Source organism: Phyllostomus discolor, chromosome 4 (genome assembly GCF_004126475.2).
Source record: "Phyllostomus discolor isolate MPI-MPIP mPhyDis1 chromosome 4, mPhyDis1.pri.v3, whole genome shotgun sequence".
NCBI lineage: Eukaryota > Metazoa > Chordata > Mammalia > Chiroptera > Phyllostomidae > Phyllostomus > Phyllostomus discolor.
In genome coordinates this window covers 112,684,208-112,708,756 of record NC_040906.2, presented here as the reverse complement: position 1 = coordinate 112,708,756, position 24,549 = coordinate 112,684,208, and the positions used below count along the sequence as shown (strand labels likewise).

At 39.8% G+C, this 24,549-nt stretch overlaps 1 protein-coding gene and 1 long non-coding RNA gene across 4 annotated transcripts in view; both read left to right on the top strand.

Annotated features, from left to right (window-relative positions):
• The window catches only part of KIF6 (kinesin family member 6), a 413,362-nt gene that overhangs the window by 270,896 nt on the left and 117,917 nt on the right, over nucleotides 1-24,549 (top strand). The gene's annotated exons all lie outside the window — the stretch shown is intronic.
• On the top strand, nucleotides 965-19,088 carry LOC118500191. Its single transcript, XR_004902741.1, has 4 exons — nucleotides 965-1,095; nucleotides 4,961-4,972; nucleotides 17,979-17,981; nucleotides 19,078-19,088. It is a non-coding gene; the product is annotated as an uncharacterized LOC118500191 (long non-coding RNA).

Here is a 24,549-nt window from a genome sequence, read left to right as displayed (position 1 = left end):
GGTGGCCCAGAGCTGGCACAGTCAGTGGACAGCTTCATAACACATCGAAGTACCACCCAACCACCTCCACCAGCAACACAGTTAAGGGGTAGACTCAGTGGGCATCAGAGCCCCACTGAAGTCCTGCTCCATGGGACTGGCTCCTGCACAGCTGATCCTCCACAATGGTTGCAGCCAGTCCTTTCAGCCAATCAGCCTGGGGGTAAATCCCTCCCGTTGGTTTGTCAATAGCAATTAAGCTTCAACTATAACAAGAGGGTGCACACAGCCCACATGGGGTGCTGGAGTAGGAGATTACCTGGAATTCCAAGCTTGGGGATTGTGGAGGCTGTGCCACTGAGCCCTACAGGGCATCTACTATATTAGACCACACTACCAAGCTCAGGACACATAGTAGCTCTACCTAATATATAGCAACAAACACAGAGAGGCTGCCAAAATGAGGGGACAAAGAAACATGTTCCAAATGAAAGAACAGAACAAAGCTCAGAAGAAGAACTCAATAAAATGGAGACAAGCAATGTACTGGATGCAAAGTTCAAAATGCTGGTTATTTCTCAAAATGTTTGAGAAATTGTCCCAAGAAGGCTTTGGGACAATTTCAGGTATGCCAACATTTGCAACATGGGGGTGCCAGAAAGAGAAGAGAGAGCAAGGAATTAGAAAGCTATGTGGAAAATGATGGAGAAATAATTTCCCTAATCTGGTGAAGGAAATAGATATCAAGTTCAAGAAGCACAAAGAATCCCAAACAAGATGAATCCAAAGAGGTCTGCACTAAGGCACATCATAATTAAAATGCCAAAAATTAAAGACAATAAGAAACCTTAAAAGCAGAAAGAAAAAAGCAGCTAGTTACCTACAAGGGAGCTCCCATAAAACTGTCAGATGTTTTCTCAACACAAACTTCGCAGGGCAGATGGGATTGGCAAAAAAAATATTCAAAGCGTTAATAGGAAAGAACCCACAAGCAAGATTATTTTAACCCAGCAAAGCTATCATTTAGAATCAAAAGACATAAAAAGAGCTTCCCAGATGAGAAAAAGCTAAAGAAATTTATCCTAACCAAAACAGTGTTACATGAAATGTCAAGGGGTGAAGAAGAAGAAAGGAAGAAGACAAAGGAGGAGAAGGAAAGGAAGAGGTAAAAGAGGAGGAGGAAGAAGAGGAGGAAGGAGGAGGAGAAGAGGAAGAGGAGGAAGAAGAATAAGGAGGAGGAGAAGGGGAGGAGGAGGAGGAAGAAGAAGAGGAAGAAGGAGAAGGAGGAGAAGAAGAACACCACAATGGCAATGAATAGATATCTATTAACAATTAAATCTAAAAAAAAAAAAACAAAGTAAGCAAACAACCAAACAGAAACAGACTCACAGATACAAAGAGCATTTTGATTGTTGCCAGATGGGAGGAGGATTGGGGGATAAGTGAAAAAGATAAAGGGACTAAGAAGTACAAATTGGTAGATACAGAATAGTCATCAGGATGTAAAGTACAGCATAGGGAATATAGTCAGTAATATTGTAATAACTATATATGTGTCAAATGGGTACTGGGTTTATTGGGATGATCACTTTGTAAGTTATATAACTATCACTGGGTTGTACACCTGAAACTAAGATAATATTGTGTGTCAACTGTAATTAAAAATAAAATGGGCTAAAGACCTTAATAGACATCTCACCAAAGAATATATGCAGGTGGCAAATAAATATCTAAAAAGATGTGTCATATCACATGTCATCAGGGAAACAAAAGTTAAAAAAGTGAGATAACTACACATCTTGAATGGCCAAACTTCAGAACACTGACAGCACTGAATGCTGGGAAGGATTTGGAACAACAGAAACTCTTTTTCATTGCTGGTGGAAATGCAAAATGGAACAGCGACTTTAGAAAACAGTTTGACAGTTTCTTGCAAAACTAAACATACTCTTACCATAGGATCTAGCAATTACACACCTTGATTTTTAGCCAAAAGACTTAACAAACTATGTGTACAAAACACCTGCATAGAGATGTTTGTAGCAGCTTTATTTATAATTTCCAAAACTTTGAAGCAACTAAGATGTCCTTCAGAAAGTGAATGGATAAATAAACAGTGGTACATCCAGACAATGGAATATTAATCAGGGCTAAAAAGAAATGAACTATTAAGTCATGCAAATACACGAAATAACTTTAAACACATATTATTAATTAAAAGAAGCCAGTCTTAAAATGTTATATACTATATAATTCTAACCATATAACATTCTGGAAATGGCAAAACTATAGTAACAGTAAAAAGCTGAGTGGTTACCAGGGGTTGTGTGAAGGGAAAAAAAAATCAGGCAGAAGACCAGAGGATTTTTTACAGTAGTGAAATTACTCTGCAGGATACCATAATGGTAGATACACATCATTATACATTTGTCCAAACTCATAGAATGTACAACACCAAGAGTGAACCCTAATGTAAATTATGGACTTTGGGTGATAATGATGTGTCAATGTAGATCCAGCAATTGTAATAAATGTGTCACTTTGGTGGGGGATGTTGATAATGAAGAAGGTTATGCATGTGTGGGGGTAGGGAGCATATGGGAAATCTCAGTACCTTCTGCTCAGTTTTTCTGTAAGCCCAAAACTGCTCTAAAAATAAAGTCTATTTAAAAAGAGAAAGAGAGAGAGAGACTGTTGGGTGTGGCAATAAGGAAGTGGTGGGTGACCTCAGAGGAGCAATTTCAATGAGGTGCTGAGTATAGAAACCAGACTGCAGTGGAATGAGGTGTGAAGAGTAGTTGAGGAAAGGGAGCCAGGGAACACTGACAGCATTTCCAGGAGTTTGCTTGTGAAGGAGAAGAAGGTGCAAGTTAATAGTGCATTGGAAGTGTTGGGTCCAGGGAGGGATTTGTCGCTACTTGCATTAGCATACAGTGCTCTCAGACATCAAGTCTAAGTGCTTCATGTGCTAGGTTTTCTTGGCTTCAGGATACAGTTGGAATTCCTGTGTGTGTCAGAAATATCAGTGGCTTCACTTAAAAATGGGGAAAGAAGAAGTCCATGTAGTTGTAATTACTCCACTCTATGATGTCCTGATGTTTGTTCATTCCTCAGAAAGCCTACACGTATATCCTCTCAATTTAGATGTTCAGCAAGTAGCTCTATTGAGACCAAGGTAAATATATAGGGAAAACTCCCTTTCCTAGAGTCAAAGTAGTTCCACTGGGAGGAATACAAGGACTTGAATTATTTAGACATATTCTGCCTTAAGCTGGGTCTCAGATGTGTTGGGAGAGGATGTTTCCTACTCTCTTACTATATCCTGATAGCATTCAGGGTCAGGGCACCTGAGAGTCTCTGGATAGCCTGCAGCCATCACACGTATGCATTTACTGAACACATGTGGCTTCATTAATTGAGGATCTATACAGTGGTAAGGAGAACCCAAGACATGGAGTTCCCAGCTCTGGCCATGTGGCCAGTGTCCTTGCCCAGTAAGAGTACAGTAAATCCATGTGCATAGCTGGCACAGAGAACAGACAGAGCTCAATGTCACAACCAGACAAAAAAGTCTTGAGGAGTCTAGGTGTAGGCCACAGAAGCATAATGGAAAGAAAGGTCAGGGAGTCCACGAAGAGGAAGCAAAAATAGATGGTCATCAAACACAGCTACTCTGTTCACAGCAGAGCCTTCCCTAGCAAGAGGTGGGTCTGTGTGCTGGACAGACTGTCTCAAGGAGGAAACATGGAGACCATAAAGATGCCAAGGGAAAAGACAAATGGGAGAAAAGGAAATGAAAACAGAAGAGAGAGTGTCACATTTCTTTTGGCATTTAAAACACTTCCAGATTGCATCCTGAAATCTCTCTGGACCAAGAAATGCAGACTTCTGGCAAACTCGAGGCCTTACCTTTGGCATCCCTGGTGTTGTAATATCAAATCACAGTTCGATGTTAAGTTTTATTATTCAACAGGAATTAAAAGGTCAAAGAGGAAAAGAGCTCTGTGGTGTTCCATTAAAGGAAAAATCTGATCATCTTAAAGCAATATGATCTAGAAGGAGCCAGTGTGAAAAAGGAGAGTACATAAAGAAATACAGGTAGTTAGTGCCTGTTACTCCCTTGGAAGTACATGTGCCTGCTGGGAAGGGTCTTCATGGGTGAAGTTCACACTTCTCTCCAAATGTTTCACTTAAGGGGAATAGTGGGAACATCTGTTAGTAGATGATTACCCACAAAGGTAAAGAAAAAAACCCAAAATATTATTTCTTTTTCCTTCCCCCAAAGCTGTTGCTTTCCAAACCTGACCCTGTAAATGCATATCTTCCACATGACCTGGGGAGCATGCAAAGGGATCACTCCTAACCATACCCCTGGGTGTCACAGGTGTCATCTTTAGATCATCTCCAGGACAGTCATCTGGGGGACTCCAGACTGAAGTACCTGGGGACAAGTTGACTAGGATACACTATTGGATGATCTGCTATGACCAATCTAGATGCTCCTCTAGAGAAGTCTGTGCCCTCCTGTATCACTGGCAGGAAGTGCCAGGCAGGCTTTGGGAGGTACTCAGTGACATCATACCTCTTGTACAGCTCAGCCACCTGTCAGAGTGCGAGTTTCTGTTACTGTCTTGGCCCTTTTTCTATATAAAATTGCTGTTAGATCTCTGAATTTTGAACCTCACACCCTAAAGTTCCCTCCTCTGCCTCCTTAGCTGCCCCTCCCTTATCCTTGATACCCCAGCTCCTGGCCCTTCCCTACTCTCTGCTCTATAATTCCCCTTGGCTTTTTCTACCACCAGTCTATTCAGGGAACATACTTGGTATGATTTTAATCCTTGAATTTATGGAGGCTTATTTTATGGTGTAAAATATAGTCTGTCCTGAAGAATGTTACACTTGAGAAGAATGTGTATTTTGGTTTAGATAGAGTATAATTATTCTATAGATGTCTGTTAGGTCCAGTTGATATATAGTGTAGTTCAAGTCTTCTGTGTCCTTGTTCATCTTCTCCTTATTTGTTCTATCCATTTTTGAATGTGACATATTAAAATCTTCAAATATTATTGTTGAGTTGTCTGTTTCTCTCTTCAGTTCTGTCAGAATTTGTTTCACCTTGCCTGGAGCTCTGTTTTTAGTTGTGTACATGTAATTGTTATAGCTTCCTGAAGGATTAATCCTTCTATCATTATAAAATGAACCCCTTTATCTCTACTAACATTTATTGTTTTAAATGTTAAGTCTATTTTGTCTCATATTAGTATAGCCACTTTCACTTCCTTTTTTAATTTTTACTTGTTCTTTATTATTATTTTTTATTGTTGTTCTAGTACAATTGTCTCCATTTTCCCCCCACCACTCCCACACACCTCAGCCATCCCCGCCTCCTGCCCTTAATACTACCCTCCTTTGGTTTTGTCCATGTGTCCCTTATACATGTCCCTTGATGACCCTTCTCCCTTTTCCCACTATTATCCCATCCCACCTCCCCTCTGGTTACTGTCAGTTTGTTCTTAATTTATATGTCTCTGCTTATATTTTGCTTGCTTGCTTGTTTGGCTGATTAGGTTCCACTTATGGGTGAGACCATATGTTATTTCTCTTTCACTGCCTGGCTTATTTCACTTAGCATAATGCTCTCCAGATCCAGCCATGCTGTCGCAAAGAGTAGGAGCTCCTTCTTTCTTTCTGCTGCAGAGTATTCCATTGTGTAAATGTACTGTGGGGTTTTTTATTTACTTTTATTTTTATTTTTATTTTATTTTAATCGATGTTCAAGTATAGTTTTCTGTCCTTTACTCCCATCCCAGCCCACCCACCCATCCCTCCCCACCTCCCTCCCATTTCCACCCCCCCTAGTTTTTGTCCATATGTGCTTTATACTTGTTCCTGCAAACCCTTCCCCTTTTCCCCTGAAATTCCCTCCCCTCTCCCCTCTGGGCACTGTACTGTAGTTTTTTGATCCACTCATTTACTGATGGGCTCTTAGGTTGCTTCCAGCACTTGGCTATTGTAAATTGTGCTGCTATGAACATTGGGGTGCATAGGTTCTTTTGAACTGGTGTTTCAGGGTTCTTAGGGTATATTCCCAACAGTGGAATCACGGGGTCAAAAGTCAGTTTCATTTTGAATTTTTGAGGAAATTCCACACTGTTTTCCACAATGGCTGCACTAGTCTGCATTACCACCAACAGCCCTTTTCTCCACAACTTCACCAACACTTGTTGTTTGTTGATTTGTTTATGATGGCCATTCTCACCAGTGGTCTTAATTTGCATCTTTCTGATGGCTGGTGATGCTGAACATCCTTTCAGATGTCTCTGTTTCGTCTGTCCTCTTTAAAGAAGTGTCTGTTCAGGTCCTTTGCCCATTTTTAATTGGGTTGTTTGTCTTCCTGGAGTGGAGTCATGTGAGTTCTTGATATATTTTGGAGATCAAACTCTTGTCTGAGGTGTCATTGGCAAATATATTTTCCCATATGGTTGGTCCCCTTTTCATTTTGCTGATATTTTCTTGAGCTGTGCAGCATTTTATTTTGAAGTCCCATTTGTTTATTCTCTCCTTCATGTCCCTTGCTCTAGGGGACATATCAGTGAAAATATTGCTGCTTAGAATATCTGAGATTTTCCTCCCTAAGTTCTCTTCTAGGACTCTTATGGTATTACAACTTATATTTCCATCTTTTATACATCTTGAATTTATTTTTGTATGGTGTACATTGGTGGTTTAGTTTCTTTTCTTTTTTTTTTTTTAATGCATGTAGCTGTCCATATCTCCCAACACAATTTGTGGAAGAGGCTATTTTTACTCCATTTTATGCTTCTTCCCTCTTTGTTGAATATTAATTGACTATAGAGACTCAGGTTTATTTCTGGGCTCTCTATTCTGTCCCACTGATATCTGTGCCTGTTCTTATTGCCAGTACCAGACTATTTTGATTACTGTGGCCTTGTAATGTAGTTTGATGTCAGGTACTGTTATCCCTCCTACTTTGTTCTTCTTTTTCAAAATTACTATGGCCATTTGGGATCATTTATGGTTCCATATAAATTTTTGAAATGTTTGTTCTATATCTGTGAAATATATCATTGGTATTTTACTAGGGATTGCATTGAATCTATAAATTGCTTTGGGTAGTATGGACATTTTGATAATGTTAATTCTTCCAATCCATGAACACGGTATTTGCTTCCATTTATTTGTGTCTTCCTTAATTTCTTTCTTCGGTGTTGTGTAGTTTTCTGAGTATAGGTCTTTTACATACATATCAGTTATACATCATATGTAAAATAAATATATATATATCAGTTAATTCCATTTAATCTAGGGCATTGTAAAATGCCTCAATATCCTCATTGATATCTTGTTGGAAGATCTATCCATTGTTAACAGTGGGGGGTTAGTATAAGTGTTTTGCTGTCTATATCTTCTTGAAGTCCTCCAAGATTTTCCTTATATATTTGGGTGCTCCTATGTTGAGTGCATATATGTTTATAATGTTTATGTCTTCTTTATGGCTTCTTCCCTTGAGTATTATGAACTTTCCTTCTTTGTGTCTTTTTATGGACTTTGTTTTGAAGTCTATTTTGTTTGATATAAGTATTGCTACCTCGGCTTTTTTCCCTGTCCATTTGCTTAGAATATTTTTTTCCAACCCTTCACTTTCAGTCTGTGTAAGTCTTTTGTTCTAAGGTGGGTATCTTGTAGGCAGCAAATGTGCAAGTCGTGTTTTCTTATCCATTCAGCTACCCTATGTCTTTTAAGTGGAGCATTTAATCCATTTACATTTAAGGTTGTTATTCCTTGCCATTTAACTCCCTTCATACCTGTATTTCTCTCTATCTCTCCCACTCTTTTCCTTCCTTTTCTTAAAGCAGTCCCTTTAGCATATCTTGTAGTGTGGGTTTGGAGGAGGTGTATTCTTTGAGCCTTCTTTTCTTTGGGAAACTCCTTACTTTGCCTTCCATTTTAATTGAGAGCCTTGCTGGGTATAGTAGTCTCAGTTGCAGGCCTTTGCTTTTCATTAATTAGAATATTACTTGCCATTCCCTTCTGGCATGGAGCATTTTAATTGAGAAGTCAGCTGCTAGCCTTATTAGGGCTCCCTTGTATGTTACTTCCTGTTTCTCCCTTTCCTGCCTTTAAGACTCTCTCTTTGTCTTGGAATTTTGACATTTTAATGTATCTTGGAGTGGGCCTCTGTGGATTCCTCTTGTTTGGGACCCTCTCTACTTCTTGGATTTGTGCAACTTTTTCTCTCATCAAATTAGGGATGTTTTTCATCATTACTTTTTCAAACAGGTTTTCTATCCCTTGTTCCTCCTTTCTCCTTCTGGTATCCCTATTATATGGATATTATTCTGTTTCATGTTGTCCTGCAGTTCCCTTAATACCTCTTTGTTCTTTCTAAGTCTTTTTTTCCTTTTATTGCTCTTTCTGGGAGTTTTTTTCTACCTTGTCCTCTAGCTCACTGATCTGATCCTCTGCTTCATCTAGGTTGATTTTGATTCCTTCTACTGTGCTCTTCAGTTCAGAAATTGTATTCTTTATTTCCTCTTGGCTCTTGTTGACTGTTTCTAAGTCCTTTTTCATGTGGTTGTAATTCACAGTAAGTTCCTTGTAGCTTCCCTGTAGCTTTTGGTAATTCTCACTGAGCTTATTGAGCTTCCTTATAACCATTGTTTTGAACTCAGTATCTGATAGCTGACTTACCTATATTTCATTTGGCACTCTTTCTGAGGATTTTTCCTTCCCTTTCAATTGAGGGTTGTTTCTTCGTCTTCCTATTATTTGTGAGACTCTTCTTGTTTGCCTGTGTTTCTTAAGTTGATCTGTTTTGATTCCCTGAGTTTGTGGTGTGAACTTCTAAGGTAGGATACTTGTGAGATTCTGTCATGCAGTGTTCTTGATCTCCTGAACTTGATGCTCTTGGGATTCCTTTATGCCATTTATGTTGGCTCTCTGGATGTAACTGGGTTTTGATTGTTGTTAGGTCATTATTCCATGGGTCCTTCCCTCCAGTTGGTTGACTGAGGGTCCCTTGGCCCACCACATCTTGTGTTCTTTTGTGCAGATCCTGCCATGACAAAACCACAAAGCCCAGGGAAAAACCCACATCCACAAAAATATCTTTCCCCCTTCCCACAATCCTACTATCAACAGCAAATGAACCAGTAGTAATAAGGGTGTAAAGAGATTAAGACTATTATAAGAAAGAAGAGAAACAAACTATAATATAAAATCTAGTAACATATATGCACAAGTTTGATGGAAAAGAAATGAGTGTTTAAAAGCTCTGCAGGAAGAAAATACTGCAAATCATGGAGGAGACCACAGTGGATTTCTTCTTGGTAGCCTCTAGTATTTACCACTGTTTTTCCTTTCTAGATCTGCCTCTGGTGATGTCAGATGTTGACCCCATGTGACCTTAGGCTAGCTGCTCAAGGACTGCCAGGGATGTACTGTCTGTGGCTGTCTCCTTCTGTTGTTAATCTAGTCACTCTGCACCCCATAGGGCAGGTTTAAGCCCCATAGGGCAGGGCAGAATCACTCCTGGGGGTTGGAGCTATTGTTTCCCTTCAGGCTGCTACTCAGAGGGGAATAGTCTACCTGAGCAAGATGGTTGCTGCCATAGGTTGATGACTCAGCACCAGGATCCCTGAGACTACTCTCATCATTCTCCCCAAAGCTTCCATCCTCAGTCTCTTCTCAGGCATCTCCAGCCCACTGTGCCCCCACCTTTGCTGGAGCCCTGGGTAAGTGGCTACAAATGAAAATTTTTGTGTTGACCCTTTAAACAGGTCTTTGCATCTCCAACCATCTCTCTCTGGCAGAGAGCAACCCTGCCACTTTTTGCCACTGGTTGTTATTTGTGTACTTTTGGGGCTCTGAAGCTCTAGTCTGGGGGGGGCAGCTAAGGGTTTAGACCCCACACTTCTCAGGGTGAGCCAACCAGCCACTTAATTATCCCTCCAGTGCTGCCACCTGTGGGAGCCCAGTCAGCCCTCTGGAGTCTTCACTGCACTCCTTACCAGGCAGTTACTGCTGAAGCTGATTCTTCTGTCTGTCCAAGGTCATAAGGCTTCTGTCTTGATATTGTTCAGCTGTTTATTCTCAGTGCTTTCTCCACAATTTAGTTGTAATTCCAGATGGGTCTTGAGAGAAGGTTAGTGTGGCTTCCATTCACTCCTCCACCATTTTGCCTCTGCAATTCAAGCAATCTAACATCCCCTTTAGCTTTCTTATGGTTTCTGTTCACATAATGTAACTTTTATATCCTTTTACGTTCAACCTGTTTGTATATAAACCTCTATATTCAACCTTTGAATATAAAGTGTGCCCCCAATAGCTATACTCAGTTCTTGTTCTTTTTATCCCATTTGATAACATCTGCTTTTTGTTTAGATTCATTAATCCACTCACATTTAATGTTATTATTGCTTTAGTTGAATTTATATCTGCCATGTTACTTTTTGTTTACTAAGTATCATGTGTTTTTCCTTCCTCTCTTCTTCTTTAACTGCTTTATTTTGAATAAAGTGAATATTTTGTAGTCTAGCATTTCAATTCATTTAATGATTATTCATTCATTCATTCATTCACTCATTTTATAGAGAGAGGAGAAGGTAGGGAGAAAAGGAGGGAGAGAATATCAATTGGTTGTCTATCCTATGCACCCCAGTGAGAGGTCGAACTTGCAACCAGGCATGTGCCCTGGCCAGAAATCAAACCACTGACCTTTCACTTTGTGGAATGATGCCCAACCAACTGAGCCACATCAGTCAGTACTCTTTAATGAATGTTTTTTACTATTTATTTGTGAGTCATTTTCTTATTGGTTATTTGGGCTTAAAATATGCATTTTAACTTCATCAGAATCTACTTCAGATATAGATTAATTAATCCCAGTGAGATGTAAAAATGTTAATTCTATATAGTTCTATTTATCTTTCCTTTTGTACTATTATTGATATACATATTACATCTTTATATGTTACAAACCCAACAAGACACTGTTATAATTACTCCTTTATATAATTTTATCTATTAAAGGAACTGAGAGACGAAAGGCAAGGAACAGTGCCTTTATAGAGTTTATTATATTTATGATTTATCATTTCTGGTTCTCTTCACTTATTCCTTGAATTCAAGTTACTATCTGGTATAAGTTTTTAATTTCCTTACTTCAATATAGCTTTGCCCCCACCCACCTTCTTTGTGGTGTTATTGTAAACTATATTAAATTTCCACATGTTGGAAGCCACACAATACAATTATATACACATTGTTTTATACAAATGCCTTCAAAATCAGTTCAAAGAAAAAATATATGATATAATGTCTATAATTACCTTCATCATTGCATTTACTGGTAGTCTTTGTTTTCTCATATGGATTTGAATATCTGGAGTCACTTGTGTTTGGCCTAAAGAAATTTCTTCAGTATTTCTTGTAAGGTAGATCTAGCAATGAATTCTCTCCACTTTTGTTTCAGGATGTCTTTATTTTACCTTAATTTTTGAAAAATTGTTTTGCTGGATATAAGTTCTTTATTGATAGCTGTTTTTTTCTTTCAGGACTGACTATATAATCCCACTGCCTTCCGGACTCCACAATTTCTGAGGAGAAGTCAGCTTTTAATCTAACTGGGATTCCCTTGTACATGACAAGTCATTCTTCTCTTCCGGGTTTCAATGTTTTCTGTCTTCAGCTTTCATTTTGATTATGATGTAGCTGGGTGTGGTTCTCACTTTTTGGATGTCTAGGTTAATGTTTTAATGTTTTTCATCAAATTTGGTGAGTTTAAGGAATTATTTCCTTAAACATTTTTAATGCTCTTCTCTCTCTCTTCTCTTATCTAGTACTTCCAGTCCTTGTAAGTTGGTGTGGTTAATGGTATCCACATTTCTCTGGCACTCTATTCATTTTTTTCTCTTTTTAATTATATTTTATTGATTATGCTATTACAGTTGTCCTGATTTTTCCTCCTTTGACTCCCTTCCACCCAGCGCCCCTGCCTCCCTCAGGCAGTTCCCCCCATCATTGCTCATGTCCATGGGTCATGCATACAAATTCTTTGACTACCCCATTTCCTATATTGTACTTTACATCCCTGTGGCTATTCTGTAACTACCTATTTGTGCTTCTTAATCCCCTCACCTTTTCACCCATTGCCTCACATCCCCTCTTACCTGGCACCATCAAAACACTCTCTGTACCCATGTTTCTGTCACTGTTCTTTTTGTTTGCTTCATTTGTTATTTAGATTCAATTGTTGATAGATTTGTGTTTTTTTAACATTTTATTATTCATAGTTTTGATCCGCTTCTTTTTCTTAAATAAATCCCTTTAACATTTCATATAATAATAATTTGGTGATGATGAACTCCTTTAGGTTTTTCCTGTCTAGGAAGCTCTTTATCTGCCCTTTGATTCTAAATGATATCTTTGCTGGGTAGACCAATCTTGGCTGTAAGTCCCTGAGTTTCATGACTTTGAATATTTCTTGCAAATTCCTTCTAGCCTGCAAAGTTTCTTTTGAGAAGTCAGCTGACAGTCTTATGGGAAATCCCCTGTAGGTAACTAACTTCCTTTCTCTTGCTGTTTTTTAAGATCCTCTCTTTATTTTTAACTTTTGGCATTTTAATTATGATGTTTCTTGCAGTGGGCCTCTTGGCATCCATCTTGTTTGGGACTCTCTGTGCTTCCTGGACTTGCATGTCTATTTACTTCACCAAATGAGGAAGTTTTCTTTCATTATTTTTTCAGATAGATTTCCACTTTCTTGCTCTTTCTCTTCTCCTTCTGGCATCCCTATGATGCAAATGTTGGACCTCTTAAAGTTGTCCCAGAGGCTGTTTATACTATCCTCATTTGGGGGGACTCTTTTTTCTTCTTGTTGTTCTGATTGGTTGTTTTTTGCTTCCTTATGTTCCATATGATTGATTTGATTCTTGTCTTCATCCACTCTGCTGTTTTTTCCCTGTAAATTGTTTTTTATTTCATTTTGTTATCCTTTGTGTCTGACTGGATCTTTTTTATGCTGCTGAGGTCCTTTCTAAGTTCCTTGAGCATCCTTATAACCAGTGTTTTGAACTCTGCATCTGATAGGTTGCTTACCTCCATTTTACTTAGGTCTTTTCTGGAGTTTCGATCTGTTCTTTCATTCAGACCATGTTTCTTTGTCTCCTCATTTTGGCAACCTCCCTGTGTTTTTTCCATGTATTAGGTAGAGCTGCTTCGACTCTGTCTTGGTAGTGTGGCCTAATGTAGTACGTGTCCCTTAGGGTCCAGTGGCACAGCCTCTGTTATTACCCTAGCTGGGTATTCAAGGTGTGCCCTTTGTGTGGGCTGAGTACACCCTCCTCTTGTAGTTGAGCCTTGGTTGCTGTTGGTAGATCAATGGGAGGAAATTATCCAGGCCAGTCAGCTGCAAGGATTGGCTGTGACCACTTACCATCAACCTCCTTCCTCCATGGAGGATCAGCTGTGCAGGTACATGGTGGTGTTGCTCCCACGTGGTATGTAGCTCTCCATTGGGTGTTCCTGCCCTGGGGTTTCCCATGTGAAGCAGGCCAAGGTCAGCCCCCACCTGTGTTTTTTCCAGGACCACCTTGACTAAGCTATTAAGCAATCTGAGATGGCTGCTATTTGTGCTGAGCTTAGAAATTCCCAGGCAAAGCTAAGCTGTGAGTCTAGGCTGGCTGCTGCTAGTACTAGGCGTGGGGCTTACTGAGGCCAGCTGTTGCTTATTTGATAGCATTCAGGAAATTGTGAAGTACTAGCCAAGACCAACCATTCATATGGAAAAGCAGCTTAGGTGAGCCTATAAGTTGGGGGGGGTGGAGTTTTTGGGAATTCCAAGACAGGTCAAACAGTGTTAGTCAGGTTGATGGAGTCTCAGATATGGCACCAGCCTTGCTGGGTCTGTGGGAGGCACCACTTGCTGGGTCTGTGGGAGGAAGGTTTAGAAAAGGAACATTGGCCTCTGGTTGCCTTGATACCAGACACTTCAGTTCCTCCCTGTATGCCACTAAGTGCCTCTCAAGCTCCTACCTGGTGCTGGAGCTCAGAGGGAGAGATTCTGAGTAGATGAGTCCATGTGTGGGTTCTTTAAGAGGAACTGCTTGGAGCTCCAGAAGTTTTTTTCACCAATGCAATCCTTGCTGGTTTTTGCAGCCAGAAGTTGTGAGGACTTATCTTCCTGGCACTGGAATCCCTGGCTGTGGGCCTGGTGTGGGTCTGGGACTCCTTGCTCCAGAGATATCACTTCCTAATCACAACCATGTATGATTGAGGGAAGAGCCTGTTCCACATCCACACCCATCCTACCAGTCTGGATGGATGTGGTTTCTTTAATTCCATAGTTGTCAGACTTCCATTCAACCTGATTTCTGTCAGTTCCAAGTGATGGTTGTTCTATATTTTAGTTGTAATTTTGATGTGGTTGTGCAAAGAGGCAAGCCATGTCTGTGTATGACACCATCTTTACCAGAAGTCCTCATTTTATTCTTCATCCTTATTTCTCTATGTTCTTCAGACTGATAGTCTCTAATGATCTACTAATTCTTTCTTCTGTCAGTTCAGATTGGCTGTTGAGATCCTCTAGTGAATCTTTTTGTTTTGGTCCTTGTGCTTTCCCTTCCTTTAATACTTAAAGCATGGATTCCTTTGGCTCTCTGAACATATTTATAATAGCTGGTTTGAAATCTTTGTTTCCTAAGCTGACATTTATACCTTCTAATAGGCAGTTTCTATTTACTTTTTTTCTGTGTATGGATCACACTTCCATGTTTATTGCATTTCGTGTAATTCTTTGTTTAAAATTGGACATGTAGGTAACATATTGCAGCAACTGTGGAGACTGATCCCTGTCACCCACCCCCAGGGTCTGTTGTTATTTGTTTGTTTATTTGGTTATTAACTTGGCTGGACTATCTCAGAGAAGTCTATTTCCCTGCAGTGTGCAGCCTCTGATGATACTCTCCAGAAGGCACAATCCTGGCTATGGGCAGTTACCCTGGAATGACAGTGGTTTTAGCAGGCCTTTCTTTCACTGTTTTCCTGATCTCTCTGTTAAGCTTTCTGCCTCTGTTAGCATCACATCTAGCTGTTAGCCTCCACTTATTGACAGCTGACTGCTCTATTGTTTGTAACATTGCTGAGCATAAAGTGCTCCGTAGTTTGGTGCAGTTAAATTCAGCCCTATTGCAGGTGTCCTCTTTGAGGCCAGTCTTCGAGACTGTTCAAACCTCAGGAAGGCTCTTATTAGCTGTCTCTTTGTTAAACTTCTAACTGGCTTATTAAACTTAAGCTAGTTTAGTTGTTGCCTTCATGGAGCTACCAGTCTCCTCAGAATTGCTTTCTACCCAAATCTCCATTGCTTCAGTAGCACCCTTAGATGTGAACTTCTCCATGGTTTCTGTTCAAAATAAAGTCTATTCCCTGGAGGAAAACTATGAAGCTCTCTTTGTTATGCCTTCCTTGTCTGAGCCAAACCTCTGAGGTGCTCTGGAACTGAGGATGGGGACCATGGTCTTCTTGAAGTGATGCTCTAGCTTAATGAGCAAGGTTCTAGCCAGGAGCAGTAACCTTTTCCCTTTTTTTCCTGGCCTCTCCCAGCATGGAGCCATCACTTTATGAGCACACTGGAGCAAAGGCAATTAGGATAAAGACAGTTAGGCTTGGGCTGCAACACTTGGGGTAGAGCCTCTGCTTTAAAAGTAGAGATTGAGTGGAGCAAGGGAGCCCCGATCTCTCATTTGCAACACAGAGCTGGGGATCCTAAGAAATGCCAGCAGCCTACCATGCCTAGGAAGACACCATAACCCCTGACTGAAAGCTATGGGAAAAGGGAGCCTTGTATTCTAATCTGCATTCAACCAAAGTATAGCTACTATCACTAATTTGTTGGGAGATGAGGTGTGAATGAGTCCTGGCTCAAATGCTGAAAACTCTAACTATTCTTACAAAGATTTGGCAGAATTTTTTGAATAAATATTTTCTCATTTTCTCTGTGCCCATAGGGTAATTTCCAGAGATTTTAATTTTAAAAAAAATTCACTAGCTATGGTTGTTTTGCTGGTGAGAGGGCCCTCGAGCTCCTCACACCACCATTTTGGAAATACCAACTCCTTTATCTTTGATTTTTAGCTTAGGGACCCTTGCTCTATGTTCTTCCGGAAGATCCAGAAGAGTTTGGATACCCAGGGATTTTTTGGAAGGAAGACAGGGAGGGTGGCAGGCTGATCTAATTGTCACACCAAACAGTTTATTAGAAAAACTTCCTCTACCAGCATATTTATGTATTCAGCAAACGTGAATGAGCACCATGCATATATGAGGGTCTGTGCTAGTCCTGGAGTACAAAGTCCTGAGGTCAGGAGCTCACAGAGAAGTCAGAAATCAGAAGTCAGAGATCAAAGTAAAGGAGCCCTTCCCATGTAATGTAGCAGGGTATGAGAAAGGCATGTGGGGAGGGCTGTGCCACAGACAAGAGGGAGTGACATTCTTCCTAGAGGAATTAAGGAGGCTTCAGGGGCAGCAACATCTCAGCTGCCTCTTGAAATAAATTTGTCCTACAGAGGTGATAGAGAAGAACATTTGAGGAATGGATACTAGTGTGGTCAGAGAAAACAGAAGCATGCAAATGCACAATATGTATGAATTGCTTAGAGGACTTTGGGTGTTTGAGTGACATTACAACACAAGATGCACTGTATGGTGGGGAACAGCAGAAGAAAAGAGTTAGGTTGGGACCCCATTGTTAAACTCATAAAGTTTGGAAAGGATACTGTGAACGTAAACACGAGGGAAACTCAAAGTGTTTAAGCCTCAGAGAAAAACAATCAGATTTATTTTAGAAAGCTACTCCTGACAAGCATAAAGAGAGACTTGCAATTGAGTCAGAGAGACACGTTAAGAAGGTATAAGGTGCATGTGTTTAGGCATGACATGATGAGGGTTTGAACCAAGGAAGGCAGTGATGATGGGGATGAAGAAAAGGAGAGTAGGAGAGCTCCACATGAGACAAAATCAAAAGGTCTTTGTGACCAATAAAATACCAGTGATTGGGAAGGAGTTACAGATGATTTAGAGGTTTCACATTTGGCAACTTCTTCAGTTACTACTGTTGTCTCTTGATGATAACATCATTGTTTTGATTTTTGCAGACAAGAATACTTGTGCAAAATTCTTCATTTACCAAAGCTGTGTCTGTGTCTCACCCTGTGGTAACATCTGACCTTCCTCCTTGTCCTCCCTTGATGACTTCATGGCCTATTATGCTGGCACCCATAGAACACAGCTGACTCCTCCAGGGCGCCTGCATACCTAGGGCATGACATCCCTGCCCACCTAGAGAAGAAGCAAGGCCAGTCCATGGCCTGTTCTGGAAAATGAGAACTACACCACCATCTGGTGATACTAGAAATATTTAGAAAAGTGAGCTACTAAGAAAGCAATCCTGACCAGTTAGAGTTCACAAATACATCGTAAAGTTGCTAATTGCCATCCAAATTTTTGCTCAAGTGTCTTAACAAGCACAGAACCTGGTTTTCACATGGCTTTCTTTTGCCATAAACTTGGACAGTCATGCAGTCAGGACCAAAGTTTGTTGTCTAACAAGAGTAAAATGATCGATTTAGAAAAGCAGTTTTTGAGAGGCCTTTAATCCATCCTAAGTGTACCACTGTGATGAAATCAAGAAGCTGTAACATCTCCCTCAAGCAGAAGACCAGACTTGTGAGCCCAAGCCCAGCTCCAGTGATTGGTGCTGTAAACAGCCCACCAGGTCTGGCTGAGCCCCTCAGCCCATCGGCATCCAACCTGGGTCAAAGCAAGCTGCTAAGTGATGGCCTGACTGGGCTGAGGAGGAGACTAGTGGCTGTTCTGTATTCCAGACTCTGCTTTTAACCAAGTGCTTACAATTTTCAATTATAAAAGAATAGCTGTGTGAGATAAAGGAACATTAGATGCAAAAGGAGGAATGCTTCACTGAGTTAGTGCACAAGTTTATACTTAACACACCAGCTAATCGAAAGCAAATATTGGATTTCATTGAGATCATTTTTTCCAAAAGGAATGTAAGCCTCCCATATATACAGAGGTTCCCTCATCCTCTAGATACTCAGCAACCAAAATAAATGTTTTCAGTTAGCCTGGAAATGCAGGTGGTATCCAAATGCCTGATAGTCTATCTTGTTAATCAAAGCTGGCCAACATGAACTACTCCCTGCTGTTCATTCCTGAGAACAAGAGCAGTCCTACCTCATACCCTCTGCCTTCCCAAGATAACCATACCTCATAAAGCGCAATGGAGGTTCCAGAAGTGGCCTGCAGCCCACTAGCTTCACTCTTCCTTCTTCTGGCCAACTGCAGGCCCCTGCCACTCTGTCAGACTCTACACACATGGTAGAAACCTAAATATGACCAGCTTACAAACTGTTGAAGTCATAAACATGCACACCAGATAAACTGTGATATATGAAATACAAAGAAAGGGACAGTGGAAGACTATTGGGATGACAACCAAGGTAAATTTTAAGGAGCCCAGTGGTTTGACAGAGATGTAAGAGGAAGGAAATGAATGTTGGCTCAGTGGGAGAGAGGCAAGTTTTACATGGGAAGGAATGAACCAATCCATTGGGCTACATGTGAAATACCAGAAGCAGCTGTGGAACAGCAGCACCTAACAGGGCCCAGGAGTTGGAATTTGTATTTAACACAAAAGACAATTGGCATCCACTGTGGGGAATCAGAAAAAGAGAAGTGATGAAATAAAAATATGGCTAAGTAAGTTAAATGGCCATCTGATGGGATTCATGAAGTTGTTTTTAAAATACTTTTGAAGAATTTTTAATTACACAGGAAATGTTTCATGATGTGATGAGAAGTGAAAAAGATTAATGCAAGTTTGTTTATAATACAATTTCAATCATGGTATGTAGATCTAAACATGCATTGAAAGTCTAGAAAATACACTAAAATACAGTTATTATCTCTTGGTAGTCAGATTAGAGTTTATTTTTTCTTTAAAATTTGTTCCAAATATTCTACAAAGAATATATTTGTTTAAGTATGTGTACTGATTTTAGAAAGAGAAGAAGGAAGGAAGAGAGAGAATAGTACAAAAGAGAAACATCGATTGGCTGCCTCTCATTCACACCCTGACAGACTAGGAATTAAACCCACAACCTAAGCAAGTGTCCTGACTAGGAATCAAACCCCCAACATTTTGGTGTATGGGACAACACTTCAACCAACCAAGCCACACTGGCCAGGGCAAGAATATATCATTTTAAAATCTGAAATAATATTGAATGTGACTTTAAAAACAGTATCAGAGGAATTTGATTGTACTGTAGGTTAGGGTTGATGAGGCTGGAAGCTGTTTGCCAAGTATTTTAGCTGTAAGTCAGAGGCCTGTTCTCATACTGTAGGCATGAGAAAAAGGAGAGAAAATAGGAAGCTTGGTTCAGAGGAATAAGAGAAAGGATACCATGAGGTTAGGTGTTATATGTTCAAAGAGATTAAAATAGAAGCCAAATGTCAGAAGAAGGGTAAAGGTGCTACCTAGTAATTAAGTGGAAAGTAGAGAGGGTTCGGCAAAATTCAATTCAATACGGTCCTTTTTGTTTTAGGTGTTTATGGTATTAAAAGTTAGGCCAAAGACTGTCTGGTTGACATAATACAGGAACCCTTAATAGATTTTCTCACTGAGGACTTTAGTTTACTGGATTTTCTGTAATGTTAAACATTTGACCTAGGCTGAAGAGCCAGTCTTGATGCCTCCAGCTCTAAATCTAATTATTTAGCTTAATGAATATTTACTGAACACTTTCTCTGTAAAAGTGCCCTTATAATCTAGTAACAAAAAATGACAGATACAAATTATTATAGAAAGGACAGAATGTGATACGGTTCATAAGACAGGGACAGCTGTATTACTCTGGGCTTCTCTATTGAGATATCTAGTAGATCTTCTATTTTCTGACTACCCCATCTTTGAAAACTTATTTTTCAACCTATACTTCTACCCTACTCAGGCTGCCTATTTGTCTCTTTTCCCAATGTGTCATCCTCATTGTATCAATTGGGAATGTTTTCAGCTGCAAGAATTATATGTCAATTAATAACTTAAATTATAAGAACAAACATTGTAGTTCAAAGGTAGGCAATCTCAGAGTTAGTTCATCAGCTCAGTGATTGTCATAAGGATCTCAGGTTATTGCTTCATCATTCATAGTGTATTGCTTTTTCATCCTTATGTGAGTTGCCTCATGGTGACAGGATGACTGTTCTAACTCCAAGTATCACGTAACATTCACATTTCAAAGCAAGAAAAAGGAGGAGTTCCTTTCTTGTGTGTGTTTGTTTCTTTATCAGGAAAGCAAAAGACTTTTGAGAAGATTCCTCTAAACTCTGTTATACATTTCTTTGGCCAAAATGTATCATACAGACACCCTAAGATACAAGGAATGCTGGGAACATGGATATGTGGCTTTGCTAGCCTCTAGAGCTGCACTGTACAATGTGATAGCCACTAGCTACATGTGACTATTGAGTACTTGAAATGTGGTTAGTGTGACTGAGGCTCTGGATTTCCAATTTTATGTAATTTTAATTAATTTAATTTAAATATAACCATAGAAGCAGTAAAAATATTTTTCCATTAGATACACTTTATTGCTTTGGTAAGACTGTTTCATTTTAATCATTGCATGGCACAAGAATTATGATATTGTAGTACACATGTGAACAGCTACATGCATGCTTTCGATTATTACACATAAATATTTAATTGACTAGGGGTTTTTTTTAAACATTTTATTTCTTTTTAGAGAGGGGAAGAGAGGGAGAAAGAGGGAGAGAAACATTAATGTGTAATTGCCTCTCAAGTTTCCCCTGCTGGGGACCTGGCCTGAAACCCAGGCATGTGCCCTGACTGGGAATTGAACCAGTGACCCTTTGCTTCTCATTCCAACACTCAACCCACTGAGCCATGCCACCCAGGGCTTAATTGCCCAGTTTTGTCAATTTGGATGCAAATATTAAGGATAAGACTTTTTAACACACACTCTGGTTATTGGAAAGCCTTTAAGAATGTTTGGAAAAACTGTAAATTTTATGAAACATAAAGATCATGTTTGTCATGTCAATTCAGTGTCTAGAAGGAGGTGTGCTATAAGTATGTAAGATGCAAAGGGGTTCAATGATTTATTATAAAAGGCAAATGTAAAATATCTTGATTTTATAAATATTGATTCCATATAGAAGTTACAGTATTTTGGTTATACTGAGTTAAATAAAATATTAAAATCAATTTCACCTTTTCTTTTTACATTTTTAGTGGGTCTACTAGAAAACTTAAAATTATATTTACATTGTATGACTGTGACATACAGTGACTTACATTGTATTTTTATTGAACAGTCTTTGTCTATAGAAAGGTGAGCAAAGGAAAGCAAAGGTGAAGAGGATTGGGGAAGATTTTTAGAAGTTAGCCCGTCGACAGGTTTAGCCTCACTCATATTTCCTGTGCAGTCGGCTTATGAGGAACTTTTTCTCCTCTCACCTACAAAGCAGTACTCAATAAATCTTTTTTTTTAATATATTTTATTGATTATGCTATTACATTTGTCCCATTTCCCCCCTTCTCTCCCCTCCACCCGGTACCCCCCTCCCACCCACATTTCCCCCTTTAGTTCATGTCCATGTGTCATACTTATGAGTTCTTTAGTTTCTACATTTCCCGTACTATTCTTGCCCTCCCCCTATCTATTTTCAACCTACATTCTATGCTACTTATTCTCTATACCTTTTCTCCCTCTCTCCTCCTCCCACCCCACTGCTGCTAACCCTCCACGTGCCCTCCATTTCTGTGGTTCTGTTCCTGTTCTAATTGTTTACTTAGTTTCTTTTGGTTTTGCTTTAGGTGTGGTCGTTAATATTTGTGAGTTTGCTGTCCTTTTACTATACATGTCTTTTCTTTATCTTCTTTTCTTAGATAAGTCCCTTTAGCATTTCATAAAATAAGGGCTTGGTGATGATGAACTCCTTTAACTTGACCTTATCTGAGAAGCACTTTATCTGCCCTTCCATTCTAAATGAGAGCTTTGCTGGATAGAGCAATCTGGGATGTAGGTCCTTGTCTTTCATGACTTGGAATATTTCTTTCCAGCCCCTTCTTGCCTGTAAGGTCTCTTTGGAGAAATCAGCTGACAGTCTGATGGGAACTCCTTTGTAGGTGACTGTCTCCTTACCTCTTGCTGCTTCTAGGATTCTCTTCTTCGTTTTTACCTTGGCTAATGTAATTATGATGTGCCTTGGTGTGTTTCTTCTTGGGTCCAACTTCTTTGGGGCTCTCTGAGCTTCTTGGATTTCTTGGAAGACTGTTCCCTTTGCCAGATTGGGGAGGTTCTCCTTTATTATTTGTTCAAATACATGCTCAATCTGTTGCTTTTCCCCTTCCGATTCTGGTACCCCTATAATTCGGATATTGGAACGTTTAAAGGTGTCTTGGATGCTCTTAATCTTTTCCTCAATTTTTTGAATTCTTATTTCATCATGCTTTCCTGCTTGGTTGATTCTATCTTCCTTCTGGTCCACTGTATTGTTTTGAGACTCATATTCCTTCCTTTCACTATTGGCTCTCCTCCGCGTGTCTTCCTGCATCTGTTTTATGGTAATCTGCATTCTTTCATCTAAATTTCTTCCAAAATCAACCAGTTCCGTGAGCTTTCTGATCACCAGTGTTTTGAACTGCGCACCTGATAGACTGGCTAATTCTTGGTCGCTCAAAAGGATGAGTCCTGGGGGACTGATGTGCTCTGTTGAAAACATGGGTTTTTTTCCCCCTTGTCTCTCCTTTTTTTTCCGGTCTGGTTGCTCTTGTTACGGTGGGGGGCGGAGCCTTCACCGGTGCTGGGCACCCCAGTCGCTAGATTGTGACGTTATAAGTGGGGGCGGGGCAGGGCGGGAGAAAACAATGGCAGTAGTTCCGTTCCCCTGGGCTCAGACCCTTGTCTGGGCTTCTGGGCTGCGAGCTCTGCCCTGGTCCACAATCGCTACCCCTCTGGGTCTGCCAGCTGCAGCTTGCGTACTCAGGGATCACCGCTGCCTTCTGGCGCGCCTGATGGCTTTTGCGCCGATTTCGCGCCAAACCTTCCCCCAACCTCCGCGCGCCGCTGACCCGAGCCAGCCCCGTGCCTGCCCGGCTCCTCTTCTCCTACCAGTCCGGATGAACGCGTCTACTTCAACTTCTTGGCTGCCCGACTTCCATTCAGATAAATCCTCTGCCGGATCTGGGTGTTATTCTGATAGTAAATTATTGTTGTAAATTATTGGTTTTCTAATCTTGGTTGTGCGAGGAGGTACGGTGCATCCACCTATTCCTCCATCTTGCCGGAAGTGACTATCAGTACTCAATAAATCTTAACCATAATTTGCCGTTGAGGTTACTCCTATTGCCATTAAGTTGAGCCTCAAACAATACCTAGCTTGGCTTCACGTAAATTCTAGCTTAAGGGTAACCTCTTCTAAAAACTTTTCTTTGACAACCCAGTTTAGCAATTTTATTCATGAATATATGCTCCCTTTCACATGATAAAAGTTCATTGTATATTGAAATGGATGTGAATGATGTAAGAATAAATTAATAATTCTGCCGAGGAAAAATAAAAGGTTTCCCAGAAGAGGCAGCACTTGAACTGTATGTAATTAGAAGAGTGAGTTGGAGCCTGCCATGTGAGGAGGGGCATTCCAAACGGAGGAAGCAGCATAGTGTATGTGGATACTGGAGAAAAGGTTGCTTGGAATTGAGGCTAGAATTTGGACCTTCTGTAAGGGTGGAGTGGGGAGTAAGTGGGATACTTCTCTAAGCAGGGGAATGACATAAATAAATTCGTTCCTATTATATCCTTCCTTCTTGTAAGGGATTTATTCTAATGTGGTTTCTCTACCTTCTCAAGATATATGTTTATTTCATTAACTCACATTCTTCCATATTTTCTAATATAATCCTTAAACTGTTAAATTTCCAGTAATTACAGATTTAGCTGTAGTCCACTTTTGATATGAAAATATTAACCTTGTTATAAATAGCATCTACTTTTCTTTTCAGTCTTCCTTTCACCCATGAGTAATTTTGAGATGTTCTATACATGTTCAAACATACAAAGTTTTTAAGGACAACTTTTTGTTGATCTCTAATTATATTGCACTGTTATCAATGATATCTGTGACTAACTCTACATACTTGTTGAGACCTGTCAATATTCTATGTATGTTTTAAAAGAATATATATTTTACTCTTCTGGGGGTATAGGATTTTTGTGTGTTCTTTGTGTTAAGCTTATTGACAGTTATCTTAAGTTGTCAATGTTTTTACTCATTTTATCTCATTGATATTTCAATTATTATGATGAAATGTTAAAATGTTTCATTATGGTAATAGTTTGGCCGTTTTTTCTTGTATTTTGTTTACTTTGTTTTTATGTGTTTTGATGCTATACTTTAGTGTTTCTAATTTATGAATTATGACTTCTTTGTTATTTCTTCTTTTTATCAATA